This window comes from Lynx rufus, unplaced genomic scaffold, assembly GCF_022079265.1.
Source record: "Lynx rufus isolate CCGP_SWC_20201006 ecotype Redwood Valley unplaced genomic scaffold, mLynRuf1.p SCAF_13, whole genome shotgun sequence".
NCBI classification, from domain to species: Eukaryota; Metazoa; Chordata; class Mammalia; order Carnivora; family Felidae; genus Lynx; species Lynx rufus.
This window is the reverse complement of record NW_025814827.1, coordinates 37,751,043-37,765,867: the sequence shown is the minus strand read 5'-3', so window position 1 is coordinate 37,765,867 and position 14,825 is coordinate 37,751,043. Positions and strand designations below refer to the sequence as shown.

At 39.3% G+C, this 14,825-nt stretch overlaps 1 pseudogene; it reads left to right on the top strand.

Moving 5' to 3' along the window:
- The first annotated feature begins 9,017 nt into the window (after positions 1–9,017).
- LOC124508255 (40S ribosomal protein SA-like) lies at positions 9,018–12,617 on the top strand (annotated as a pseudogene).
- The last annotated feature ends 2,208 nt before the right edge of the window (positions 12,618–14,825 follow it).

Here is a 14,825-nt window from a genome sequence, read left to right as displayed (position 1 = left end):
GGCACTGAGGTCAAAGAGGCTAGGTGATTTCCTTCAGGTCATATGGCTGGTTAGTGCCAGAGCTGGGTCTCTAACTCCGAGTCCAGTATTGTCCTTACTATGGCAATACTTCTCTTACCTCCCTCAATGGAGAGGAATGCTATTTGTGACGAACCCAAATCACTGAGAAAACCATTACTTAATTACTCTCACGGCTAGAGAGTTCAGTTTTACTTGTCGGTTAAAATAAAAGCAACCAGATCACTGTTTGTTATAAAATACTACTATTAGGGGCACCTGGGTGGCTCAGTCAGTTAAGGGTCCAACTTCAGCTCAGGTCATAATCTCACAGCTCGTGAGTTCGAGTCCCGCGTTGGGCTCTGTGCTGACAGCTCGGAGCCTGGAGCCTGCTTCGGATTCTGTGTCTCCCTCTCTCTCTGGCCCTCCCCCACTCACTCTCTCTCTCTCTCTCTCTCTCTCTCTCTCTCAAAAATAAATAAACAATAAAAAATTAAATTAAAACAATTTTAAAAAATTAAATAAAATACTACTATCCAAGTGTAATAACGTAACTCCAATGCCAAAGAATGACCAAATCTGGTTAAGAATCAGAAAGAGGTATTGTTGTATGTTTTTTTTTCCCAAATGCATATGAACGTGGACTCTGAGATGCCCTGCTCATTCTTGGGTTATTGGTTGTATCTAAACAGAAAACACATCTACCAACCACTGGAACACAAATCCCAGGAAGCACAGTCAGTACTCTCAGGGTGATCGATGACAGATGTACAGTCAGGAGGCACTCACCATGCTCTGAGCAGAGGAAAGGCCCACAGAGATATGGGCCAAGAAAAGCTGCACATAAAACTTGAAAAGAGGGCCGTGCATCTTCGGGAGTCCCTTTGGACGTCTTCTTTCACTAACGGAGGACTGCAACCTAAGTGGTTTTTGGCCACAGCAGAAAGCAACAAAAGGCCGCATGGCTGATTTTTCTTAAATGAAAAAAGAGGGGGTTATGCTATTTAAATTGCACGGTCCAGATGGTGTTTTCCATCCTTCATGCTCTTTTGGTTATGGCCATGTCTTGCCTATGGCTTTTGTGGCAGCACGCACTCACCAGTCAGCAATTTCACCACTGCTTGGGTCCAAATGAGCTATGGAGAAAGAAATTAGGGTGAGTGGAGAGGCCACAGCTGGGAGACATCAGCCACACTCAACAGGCCTCTCCTGCATACGTAAACAGAGCAGACCGAGGGAACGAGGGTGGAGAAACAAAATACTGAGGTTTACAGGGTAGTACTTGGGGCCTGCAGAATACAACTAGCCACATGACATGTGCCTACAGGTTCTCACCCAGTTGCTGAAAATCCCTGAGTGTCTCTGAAAAGGTGGCTATTCAATTCCTCAGCCGAAACGTTCAAACGCTTTTCGATACCACAAAATATTTTTTCATGCACTTAAACTGTTCCTTAAATACCTAACTGAAAAGAGAGAATCATTTAGTAAGTTTACTCTCGTGCAGGAAAGTGTCTCCTTTAATAATGGACTGCGTTAGCTGGATATGGAGTTCCTGCTGTGGTTTTAAATCTCTATCTTCACCGCAGTTCCCAGTTGAAAAATTCGGGGAATCAAAATTCACGTGGACCACTATCCTACCCTGTTTATTAGAAGAAACATTAAGGAATGTAACGTGTCTTTCATAGCATATTGCATTTGCACCTGAACTGTAAAAGGAAACTAATGCCTTTAGCGATGGATTATGGCTTTTTAAGTACCACTTTCCTTGCATAATACCGCAATAAAAAAAGAAAACATCCAAATGAGATATCAGCATTTTTTTTTCCTACAGAGTGAAGGAAAAAAAAAAAATTTAACTCCATAGTTGTGGTTCGTGTTCAGCCACCTGCTAGTATAACACGAAACTGTTTCTTTTTCACTTTGGCCAAAAGCAAAGGGTCACACTTCCCTTTCTCATTTGCTTTCCTCTAATGTCACAAAGAATGAGTACTAACTCAGCCTCCTCCGAAAATGAACAATAATGTGTGAATAAGAAACTCTTCACCACAATTCTGCTAGCCCACGATGCTTTTATGATGTGTTACCTAATCGGGTCCTCCCAGGAAAGAACATGAAATTTAAATCGTGGCTTACATCAACAGCAAACGCTAATAAGCTCTGTGCAGTGTTCGCCGTGACTTTTTTTTAGAATCTACCGTTCCTTCAAATACTGGGCAGAGCTTCTAAAACTCAGTTAATTATGGGGTTCGCTTTTTAATCATTTTCTTCGATGCTATTGAAATTATTAAAAAAAAAAAAAGAAATCCAATCTCATTTGCTTCTAGTTGGAATATGCTGGTTTTCTCGAAGACCAAATGTACTGAGACATAAAATTGCTCATACCCTTGGAAGCAGAACTTCTATGTCTGGAAATGTATTCTAAATCAGAGATTCAAACAAAGATTTCTGCAACTTTTTAATGTAACAGTGACACATAAGAAACAGGGTCACTGTCCGCAAGTAGAAAAAGGATCAAATCAATTATGGGATAGGACGGTTGGAAGGACATCGATTAATATTAGAAAATACAGCGAGACAATGTTAGGTTTTTCAAATGATACATGCTATTTATAAACTTGATCCCCATGTTTTAAGTACATGTTTATTTGCGTTTATATGTACATGATGATTTACATCTATATATACAAAGAGGATGAAAGAATGGAAAGAAAAAACATTATTTTTATTTTCTACTTCAACATTGTCTGTGATTCCCAATTTTTTTTACAATGAACACAGATTGATGTTAAAATGAGAAAAAAAAATAAATGTAAAAAAGTATATTATAAATTTCAAAATTGGATATCCTGAAGAATTTTAAAATCATACATCTTGGAACTGAAAGAAATCCCATCTGGCCTAGTCTTTTATTAAAAAAAACTCAGATGAGGCCCAGAGATCTTAACTGATTTGTCTAAGGAAATAGTTGAAAGAGTCTACCTGTTTTTAATTGAAAAACAGTGCCATTAACTTATAAGAAAGACTGACTGTGCAGGGCACCTGGGTGGCTCAGTGGGTTAAAAGCGTCTGACTTCAGCTCAGATCAAGATATCATGGTTTGTGGGTTCGAGCCCCATGTCAGGCTCTGTGCTGACAGCTCAGAGCCTGGAGCCTGCTTCCAACTCTCTGTCTCCCTCTCTCTCTGCCCCTCCCCTGCTTGTTCTCTCTCTCTCTCTCTCTCTCTCTCTCTCTCTCTCAAAAATAAACATTAAAAAAATTTTTTTTCAGAAAGACTGAATGTGCTACTTCAAAGACCTGTATCCACCCACCATCAACTTGCAGGTTTCTTCTAATATCAAGGACAAGTGCTAAGACCTGAGATGAGTGATAAAATCCACAGCATCTGAACTGGGTGAACCCCAGAGATCACCTAGCGCAGCATTTCCACACCACGTTCAATGAAATGACTAGTTCAGCGATGGTTTCAAGGAGACTTCTCAGGGGAACAAGGACACTGAGCACGTACAGCTACTTCCACTAGCACAATGCCATGGTCAGTTGTTTTAAATGATGCGTCTTAATTTAGAGTCCTCTAAAAAAACAAAATGTAGGTGCAAGTATTTTGTTTGGGAGATCAGCCCAGGAAATACTGCGAGGGAAATGAAGATGAAAATGAGTAAGACGATGGAAATTAATAGAGGTGTGTTGGTGTGGGGGTTACCACTGTGGAAAAATAAGGATCCTTTTGGCCGGGGACCCTCAGAGGTTGAGGAACATGCCTTAAAATTGGGTCACTGTAGATGGTAAAGCTAAATTATTTTTTTAAGTTTGTTTATTTTTTTGAGAGACAGAGAAAGTGAGCAGGGGAGGGGCAGAGAGAGGGAGAGAGAGAAAATCCCAAGCAGCTCCGCACTGTCGGCCCAGAGCCCAATGTAGGGCCTGAAGTTACAAGCCATGGGATCATGACCTGACCCAAAGACAGATGCTTAACTGACCTAGCCACCCAGGTGTCCCTAAAGCTAGACTACTTGTCCACTAACTCTTGTTCCACACTGATTGCTGATCCATCCCGGAAGGTTAACTCACCGGGTCTTGCCTCCCCACCCGGCTGAGCACTCCTCTGGAAACTGTCCTGAGTTGAGGGATGCAGGTGGACCATGAAAGAGTTCACTTAAACTCATGAGGTCATGGGGAGGACATAGGCTTAGAGGCAGGTTAGACCTGAGGGTGAATCATGGCCACCTACACAACTTGGGGCAGGATATTAAATCTACATGAAAATCAAGTTTTTTTGTTGAAAAAGGAACAGCATTGTAAATGAACATTTTCATTAGGTTTTCATTCCCTTCCAACCTCCTTAGAATATCAAGCAATTTTCTATTGTGCCAGGTCACTAAGCAGGGCTGCTAAGAGCAGCAGTCTACTGTTCCTACCATTTGAATCGGGCACAAAATGTGAATTTTAAACTATGCTCTATCACTTGCCATGTATGGTATTCCAACCATGAGCACTCATTTATCTTTTATGATAATTACCACTTATGCTAATTGGATGGGTGCCTGTACCATTCGGGAATATTTTAGATCAATAATATCTGTGTTATAGGGGTGCCTGGGTGGCTCAGTTGGTTAAGCGTCCCAACTTCGGCTCAGGTCATGATCTCACAGTCCATGAGTTTGAGCCCCGCGTCAGGCTCTGTGCTGACAGCTCAGAGCCTGGAGCCTGCTTCAGATTCTGTGTCTCCCTCTCTCTCTCTGCCCCTCCCCTGCTCATTCTCTATCTCTCTCTGTCTAAAAAATAAAAACATTAAAAAATTTTTGAAAAATAATATCTGTGTTATAATGAAACTGTGAGTGAATATTAGAACTTTGAAATTTCATAATCACAATTAACACCACACTGGCTAGTGGTTAATATGTACTAAGCAACCTTTACAGTGGACTTAACACAGTTTATCTCAAGAAAGATCAATAATAATATTTGCAAGGTGCTATTGATAAGTTTATTTTACTGACAAGAGAAGTTTGAACTGAAAGAAGGTCAGTATCTTGGCCATGATTGTGTAATGCAGATGCAACATAACCAGAGCCCCAACCTAGATCGAATGAATCTAGAAATAGTGCAATAACTACGCTCCATTCCTTTCCACTTTATTGGTACTTGGACAGACTGCATGCATGCAAGTGAACTCAATCTACCAACCCCCTAATCACCAATGGGCTAAGGCAGCGTTCTAAAAATCAATAGTGGCTTAATAGAAATGACCAACATTCTACTTCAACAGGGCACCACTAGGGGCGCCTGGGCGACTCAGTCGGTTAAGTTCTGACCCTAGATTTTGACTCAGGTCATCATCTCCGGGTTTGTGAGGTCGAGGGTTCATGAGATTGAGCCCTGTGTCGGGCTCTGCACTGACAGATTGTCTCTCCTTCTCTCTCCATCTCCCTCCCTCTCGGCCCCTCCACTGCTCGTGCTCCTTCTCTCTCAAAATAAATAAATAAACATCAAAAAATAAAATAAAATAAAAAACAGAGCACCACCATATGCCATTCAAGTTTGTCATTCCCAGTCTTTATTTTGGTTCCTTGGAGCCAGACAGATCTGGGTTCAAATTCTAGTCCAGCCCTTCATATCTGTGTAATGCCACACAAATGGCTCTGCTCCCACATGGCTTAGTTCCCCAAAATGCTCAATTTACAGAGCTGGCAGAATACAAAAATTAATAAATACGCATTTGAAGTGTCTCAGAAATAGCACGTGCCCATAAAAGCATAGACAGAAATTACTACTTCCCAAAATCACTCCGTGTCTGCTGACTTATTAGAATGCTCTGGAATCCAAGACTAGTATCATAAATGTCCCATTACTCAAAGTACATGAAAATGTCACTACGGTACTAATTAGGCATCTCTGTTGTTATGACCAGTTTTCACAGCTAAAATGTTGTGCTTAGTTTTCACACGAAGTTAAAACCGGTCCAAAATCCCTGAATAAGCATCAATTTTTAGATTTATGTGGAATATCTATTTATCTATAGACAGAGAACAAGTAGTTGTACATACATACGCAAAATATATATATTCAGTACTTATATGTATAAATAAAATAATTTACTCCTGCCTTACATAGGCTGCTAAAGAAAACATGCAATTTTACCACTCCCAAAACATAATGAATTTATGAACTCATCTTGGTGAATGGATGATGTGGTAGTAGCAAAGAGTTAAGAGTCAAAAGAGGGTGGAGGAAATAAAATTAAGAAATGAAAAGCTATTCTGAAAATGCTGTGATTGCCCATCAGTGAAGTCATTTTGGAAAAATAGCCTATGGGTAAAATTGTAAACACCATATGTTTTTGAATATTGAAGCGTTGTCTAAGAAAATTACTGAAAATAGAAAAACCTGAATCCCAAGATTACTTTGCATTGGCAGATATATCCATAATATTAATACCCGTTTCCTTTAACACCTTGCTGTTTCTGCAAATGGTTATCTATACTAACTAAAATGAAGGCCACAAAGAATTTATGTCTTTATTGAACTTTATAAATTCCATACTTATTGGAAAAGAATGAGCTTCCAGCAAAAAAAAAAAAAAAAAAAAAGCTTGTATTTAATCCACAGCTGTGTTTTTGGTGTTTCTGTCATTAACACACTGTGACCTTTCTGTGTCTGAGATTTCTCACAGAAACCCAAGCAAAATGGTGCTGTTTGTCCTCTAAATTTATTCCAAAAGAAGTTATAAGTGGGATTAGATATTGTAAAATAAAAACCATTGTGCATCTATACGTAGATCATATTTTACATTTTTAGTGTCCTCAGTGACTCTTTGTTTTTCAGACTCTTGAGAGGAAATATAGACAACATCACAGATGGATGCAAGCTTCAGTATCATTTTGCATAGCTAGTATTTTGTCATAGTAGCAAACCTAATGGACTAGGTCTAAAGGCGGTAGAAAGGAGATGGCTGGCATGATCTACACTAGTGTTTGATTAGATAGATATAATGTTTGTAGTAAAGCATGTCCCAAACCTACTTTCTGGGGAAACACCAAAAGAAACAATATGGACTCCAAAAGGCATTTTCTCACAGTGTTAGTGTATACATCAGTCAACCATCACATGGTTTGGGAATGGTATAAATTTTCGCGCGTCGATTTCAGCAAGTGCATCAGTCTTAATGCTTTCAGCTGTTGAGCAACACATTTATCAAACTCATTCACATGCAATTTAATGAGTTTATAAAAGTGCTTAACAAAAGGTGGTTTAACACTAGTTAATACAGACTCGCATAAACAATCATTTCCTTTGAGTGCCTATTAATTGGACAAACAGAGCTCAACAAATAAAAGTGCTGTGTGATGTGGGCAAATCCTTCAACCACTCTGGTGTGCAGCACCTTCAGGCAGAGTGTGTGGACTGCTCGATTTGTAGTGCCCTCCTAACCCTAACGCATTATGAACTGTCATTTTATGTATCTCTTTTCATAGATTAAGCTCAATTTGAGGGTAGAATCGTACTGAATGAGAAAGTTAAAACATGGTGTAATGTTTTTTGGAAAGTTTTGGAAATGTTTTCTTTCTGGATTATTTCCATTCTTCCTCTCATACTTGCTCACTTACATATTTACCTAACCAGGCAAAAAATAAGTCCATTTTCCTTTAACAATTAATTTATGTATGACATATTTTTACATTTTTTAATTATATTTCTATTTATATCTCTCCACTCCATTAAAAAGTAATCTCTCTGAGGGGCGCCTGGGTGGCCCAGTTGGTTAAGTGCTGACTTTGGCTCAGGTCGTGATCTCACAGCTCGTGAGTTCGAGCCCCATGTCAGGCTCCGTGCTGACAGCTCAGAGTGTGGAACCGACCTCAGATCCTATGTCTCCTCTCTCTCTGCCCCTCCCCTGCGCTCTCTCTCTCTCTCTCTCAAAAATAAAATAAACATTAAATTTTTTTTAAAAGCGACCTCTTTGAGAACAAGATCCATGCCTATTTCTTTTTTTATGTTCTTATTGTACTTAGCAAAGTGATTTATTCATAAGATGCGTCCATTAAACATTTTTAAAGAAATAAACGTTGTCTGAGAATATCAGTTTAGTGAGAGCTCCAATGTCTGCCTCTCCCAGCCGCTGTCACGCTCACTGAGGCTGTGTATAAGAAATAATCTGAAATCCGGACTGGAGACTTTCTCCACTGTTGCCTTTTTTCCATTGCTCTAAGCTATTTCAGAAATCATCTGCTCTTGCTCTCTACCCTCTTGGCTTTGAGAATTGGTTTACACTCCTTGTTTTGTTCCATTTGGCTTTGGCACCTCTTCCCACACTGTTTACCTTGCGTACTGACCTTGGAAACCCCTAAGATTTGCCTCTGCTAATTGTCTCCGCCTCCTTTGGCTCCAAATTCCAAATCGTTGCCCAGACCAGGCCTCTGAGACACCACCTGCCCCATCTTGTGGAAAGGAGTTCATATTTGATTTCTTTGGATAAAATCCATCTTATCAGGTTCATCCAAATATCATAGTTGTTTGTAATGGGCCTTTGAAACCCAGACAGCAATGATAGGAGGTTTCTAGCTGTGAGGGTGAAGAGACCATTCATTCACTGGGTCCCAGTAACAAGTGCCTATGTTGAAATAAAGCAGTTGAGGAAAGGATGCGCTTCTTAATAGGATGTATAAAGAACATGGAAAAATAGTTAAGAATTAAGGAAGCTAAAATATAACTAAATTATAGAGCCTAGGAGATCAAAGAACTCCAGAGCTTTAAATAAATAAAAGATCTAATGAAAACCTTCACTCAACATAAATCTGCCTTATAAAATATTTCTGATACATGATCATTCAGACTCTATTTTAATATTCCCAGAAATAAAGAGCTAAATAAGGCAATAGCTTACAAATTCTGCATTGAATGGAAATCTGCATTCAGTAATTTCCCCCCGTGTTTGTCCCTATGCAGCCCTTTGAAACCACCCACCCACCCCCCCACACACACAAATTCCTTTCTTTTCCAAGTGAAAACTCTTCAAGTATTGTAAGATGGCCATGACAGCCTCCACTACCACCATCTTTGTGCGTGTGATTGTGTACTATATCCATGCGGAGAGCTCATTACAAGAGCTTTCTTACCCTGCCTCAGTAGGCAAGTACTTTACACATCTTACCTCTTATCGTAACTTACGAAGTGATTGTTATTTTTACTCTGGGTTCATGTTTCACTTTGCAGAGCACGATTTCTACCATACACTAATAATGTGGCCTTTAAGCGTGAATTTTAAAATGAGGAAGATGATACCTACTTCATACATTTGTTGCAAGGCGGACATGAATCAAAGTTTATTGTAAGAACGAAGTGAGGTCAAGGTTGGAAAGCACAGGAATCTCCACAAACTGAGACTGTCCTTAGGCATCAGCAGTAACCGCTTTCAAGCCAGGCATCTTCAGTCTGATATTTGTGCAACTGGCTTCAAATACTTCTATAATTATAAAAAATTAGACACCGCCAGTGTAAAAACTGAAACAGAAAGAAGTAGAACTAAGAGACGCCACACAGTAGAACAAAGAGCATTTGCTGCGTATCTGCTGAATCTTTTATTTGCACAGAACTTTAATTGTTTACATAGATGAAGATCATCCAGTGGTGTTCTGGGTTTTTAACATTAATATACGGGCGTCTTACCATGTCATTCATTGGAAACTATCTCTTCATAAGTTCCACGTTGATGGATGCATGATCAAGTGAATGTGTCATGACTCTAGTAACTTGAGTTCCTCATTCGGAAATTTACTTATTTTAAAGACTTCACTATTGGGGCGCCTGGGTGGCGCAGTCGGTTGAGCGTCCGACTTCAGCCAGGTCACGATCTCGCGGTCCGGGAGTTCGAGCCCCGCGTCGGGCTCCGGGCTGATGGCTCAGAGCCTGGAGCCTGTTTCCGATTCTGTGTCTCCCTCTCTCTCTCTGCCCCTCCCCCGTTCATGCTCTGTCTCTCTCTGTCCCAAAAATAAATAAACGTTGAAAAAAAAAAATTTTTTTTAAATAAAAGAATAAAGACTTCACTATTATAAACAACTATGTAACAAACCTGTTTATCCATAAATATTACTGTTTTTAATGTTTACTGGAATACAGCTCAGATATTTTTTTAAAAGAGACAATCTTGATAAATATATTTCAGTTGATACTGTTAGCCAAAATGCAAGGTTTCAAACATATCTTATATTTTATCCCCTATATTTATCCCATATATATAATATCTATATATTATCCCATAACGACTCAATGGGTCCAATGTTTTAATGTCTTTTTCACAGTCCTGCAACTTCTACAAATATGATGTGTCTGCCTAAGTCTTCATTCAAATTAGTCATGTGAACTCTGAGGAAGAAGTATCTAGGATAGACACTTTTGACAGGTCACTGGAGACACCACTCCAGTTTGACATTGGTTCATTAATCAAAACTGGGAACATTTTTTCTTTTTTTTTTTTTAATTTTTTCTTTTTAATGTTTATTTTTGACAGAAAGAGAGAGACAGAGCATGAACGGGGGAGGGGCAGAGAGAGAGGGAGACACAGAAGCAGGCTCCAGGCTCCGAGCTGTCAGCACAGAGCCTGACGTGGGGCTTGAACTCATGAACCTTGAGATCATGACCTGAGCTGAAGTCGGACGCTCAACCGACCGAGCCACCCAGGCGCCCCGTAACTGGGAACATTTTTCAAATAGCTAAAAGTTTACTAACTATACTATCAAGTAGTCCACGTGTCTCTGTATCATCAACAAGATGGTAAAATTTCTTCCAAAATATGCTATCACAAAGTAGATGCATCTTATATGTATTCAAATAAATACATGGAATTTGAAACCACATGTCAAATTTTAGAGGTAAACCATTTTAAAATAGCTATCAGTAGCTATTATGAATTAACAATCAGGTCTATCTGATTTCAACTGCCTAGACATTTATTCATACAATATTTAGAGTACTTGTTACGGACCTTGCCCTATGACCCATGTATGTTTTCAATAGAAAAAAAAAAAAAAAACAGTAACGCTGCTTGGAAAATCAGGTTTACTGTTGTAAAAATAAAAGCATAGGGGCGCCTGGGTGGCTCAGTTGGTGAAGCGTCCAACTTCAGCCTAGGTCAAGATGTCGCCGTCTGTGGGTTTGTGCCCTGCATGGGGCTCTGTGCTGACAGCTCAGAGCCTGGAGCCTGCTTTGGATTCTGTATCTCCCTCTCTCTCTGCCCCTCCCCTGTTCACGCTCTGTCTCTCTCTGTCTGTCAAAAATGAATAAACATTAAAAAAAATTTAAAAAGCATAGACAATTATTATTAGATAATTTGTTTCTTAAATAGAAAGGCATGGGTGGTTGCATGGATGGCTGGATGGATGGACGGACGGATGGATGGATGGGATATAATATCTAAAATGTTTGCAACATCTTAAAGCTTTTAAGGTCAATAGTACATTGTCCTGCATCCACTGAACTTTACTTGTGGGTTGACAGGCAGGTCTTATCGAAGTACATGTTTGCTAAAAGAATCAGTTCTCCTCTGTTAGGCCTAAATACTATATAATGGTAGCATTGTTTTGTTCCACTGCTTAATAACTGAAATGTTTCAAAGGATACATTGTATTCTGCAAATATGATTCTTCACACAATAAAAATAATTTCAAGATATTAGATTTTAGATATTAGTTTATCACTAAAATATTATTTATTCAAAGCACTGCCTTACAAATGAGCTTTAAAAGAATTACTCATTTTTTTCTTGTGATGGATAAAATAAGGGTGACAACATTAAACAAGCCTCTCCGCACTACCCAGAAGACTCCATCCAATGTCATTCTGGGTTTTTGTCATAACTTAAAGGGAAACTTTTATAATATCTAGAGCCCATGATGTCCTGCAAATAATGAAGGAGGATGTTCCAAATTCCTTACAGCAGAAAACCATTTAGACAACACCAAACTTCTTTCCAAATGGAACAGCCATCTACAGAAAGAAAAGTTATGGGATTACCTTATTAATCTGAAGAGACTTGGGAGAAGCTTCTGCCGGCAGCTCCTGCCATTGTCGCTACTGAAAACCCAGCTGGTGTCAGTATCATATCCTCCAGGAACACGGGCCACGGAGCTGGGCTGACGTTTGCTGCTGCTGCTGCTGGAGCCACTCCTGTTGTTGGCTGCTTTGCTCCCCGGAAGCTTCGTGCACCGTATCTGCGCAGCCCTCCTGGAGTTGCGTCTTCTGGTGCTTACCGATCCCAGGGCCGACCACCAGCCTCTCACGGAGATGTCTTAGGTTAACCTGCCCACCATCATTCTGGGTAGCACAGACTCTCCTCTGTGCTATGTGGGCATTGCCATCCCGTGCCACAATAAGGGAGCTCACTCAGCGGGTCTGAGGTGGTAAATACAGGCCTAGGGAAGTTCTGAGCATGCGTGGCGCCGCCACCCTGTGAACTCCTGCAGGAGGCCACACCTCATCTCTCCTTCCGTGGAGATCCTGCTTCCAGAAGATTGGAAAGGAAGAGGGGCCGCTGCTGAAAAGGCTGTAACAAGGAGGAATTTGAAGGTGGGTGGACTGCTTTAGCTGCTGAGCTCACTGCTACTCAACCTGAGGGAAGAGCCTGGTCCTGAGTTGTGCAAGTGTCCTCTGTCCCTATTCAGTCGTTCCCTACTGTGGACTGGAGCACTTAGCCAACCACTGAGGTCTGGTTTGCAGCTCCCTCTGCTCAGGCCGCTGAATGGATAGGAACAACCAATCACTGAGTGGCCTTAAGCTGTTCTTCCACAGGCTCTAAAACAGGAAATGGAAATCAGGTTGACAAAAATGCAACCGTTTCAAAAAAAGTATTAAAGGGGATCTTTCTTACCCTTCCAACATTTGAAAACACAGCCTCTTTATCCAGCATGTTACAGGAGCTACGCAGTTTTTCTGATCTCTATTTCGAACTTATTCGTCTTTATTTTAATTCTTCTTTAGTTCGTTATCTCAAAGTTAAGGTTTCTTATAATTTGTCTCCAACACAGGATACCATGAAAAGTATATTGAAGGGGAGAGGGGTAATTTGGTTTGAATAATCACTGTTAAAGGTACTACCTCAATTTTTTTAAGTATATTAAAATGAGAAAATAGTTGAAACCCACTGGACAACCATTGAGGTGTTACCTACAGGTTCTGTTTGTATGACCAGGAGACTGTAAGTGTATGCAGAACAAAGGCAGAATCTTTACCTGTCATTTTCTTCCACTGGAACAATGTCTTTGTTGTCTGTGACAGGGTAAATGAGCATTTATACCCAGTAAAGAAACCGTATATGAGGAAAAGAAGTAGTTAAGGTAGGAAACCAACACGTATTGAGCTCCTTCTATGTGCCAATTGGCATTGCTTTAACTCTCACAAAAACTACAACGCGGTATATTAGATGCTCAGAGGAGCCGAGTCATTTTCCCTGAGCCTCATAGGTAGTAAGTGACAGCCCCGTTCTGACTTCAGATTTCAAGCTCTCTCTCATTAACCATGGTGCCTCTCAGCTACCAGATGGTCTTTCATGAAGAAAGTAAAAATCTGTTGAGAAGATATTATGAAACATCTTAAGACATTTAAAAATATTTAGTATTTTTATTTATTTATATATTTTATATTTATTTATCTTTTTTTAATATATATAGAAGACATAATTATTCCCATATCACTGTGATTAAAATAAACAATATTAGTCTCCACATTTTTATGCTTTCAAGCTTTAAGTTGCCTCTCTTGGAACCCCTGATGGCATGGAGACACGTGACATTGAGTTTCTTTTCATAACCGAACAGTTTCCTTTTATAGTCATAATACACTATATATTAGCGTAGCATCACAGGATTATCAAGCTTGCTAAGCAGCCCTTCTCCATGGTCTGAGAAACTCTAGATCTTTATTTCTGTAGCACAGGATTAGGAGGAAAATATCAACTCCAAATGTCAAGGTAATTGAATCATAGCAACATCCAGAATCCTAAGCAAACCAACCCCTCTTAAATCAGAGCTATGACAGCATCAAGAATGAAAAATGCAGATTATTTTTGACACTGCTTTTCTTCATTGTAATCGTTCTCCTTGCTTTGCTTTGCCTCTTCTTGTTTATTTATCAAATATTTATTGTGCATTTATTATGTCCCTGCCATTTGGCTGGGACCTTTGCCAACTTCTGGTGAGAGAGAGTAGTGAAAATTAAATATTAGAAAAGAATGTGTTATCTAATGCTTTGATGAAATTCCCCAGTCATGCTGAAAAAAAAAATCTCATCAGGAACAAATAGAAAAAGAAGTTCCAGAACAAAATTAAAAAATAATAATGATAGACAGATAGATAGATAATTGACCTTATACCTAAAAGGGAAACTAAGTTTAGGACTTGTCAATTAAACATGGGATGAGCAACATCAAAATACCTGCTATTCTCATCAAGCATCATTCTTGAAATTTTGACTGATTTCAAGAAGATATAAATCAGAAATAAGAGATGTTACTATTAGAAAATACAAGGCAAAATGATGATAATTTGCAATGACTAGAACCCCACACATAAGAGAATCAACACAAAAATGTTAGAATTAATAAGATAAATAAAATAACCAAATATAAGATCCTTTTTTCAGCTATTTTGGAAATTTTACACGTACAAAAAAGTTGAAATAGTAATATAATGACCATCTGCATTTTTTAAACCAAGATTAATCAATTGTTAAAAGTTTTTGCCACATTTGCTTTTTATCTCATTTTATCCATACATCTATGTTTGTATATTTTCCCTCTCTCTCTCTCTCTCTCTCTCTCTCTCTTTAATTTTTTTTTTTTTGCT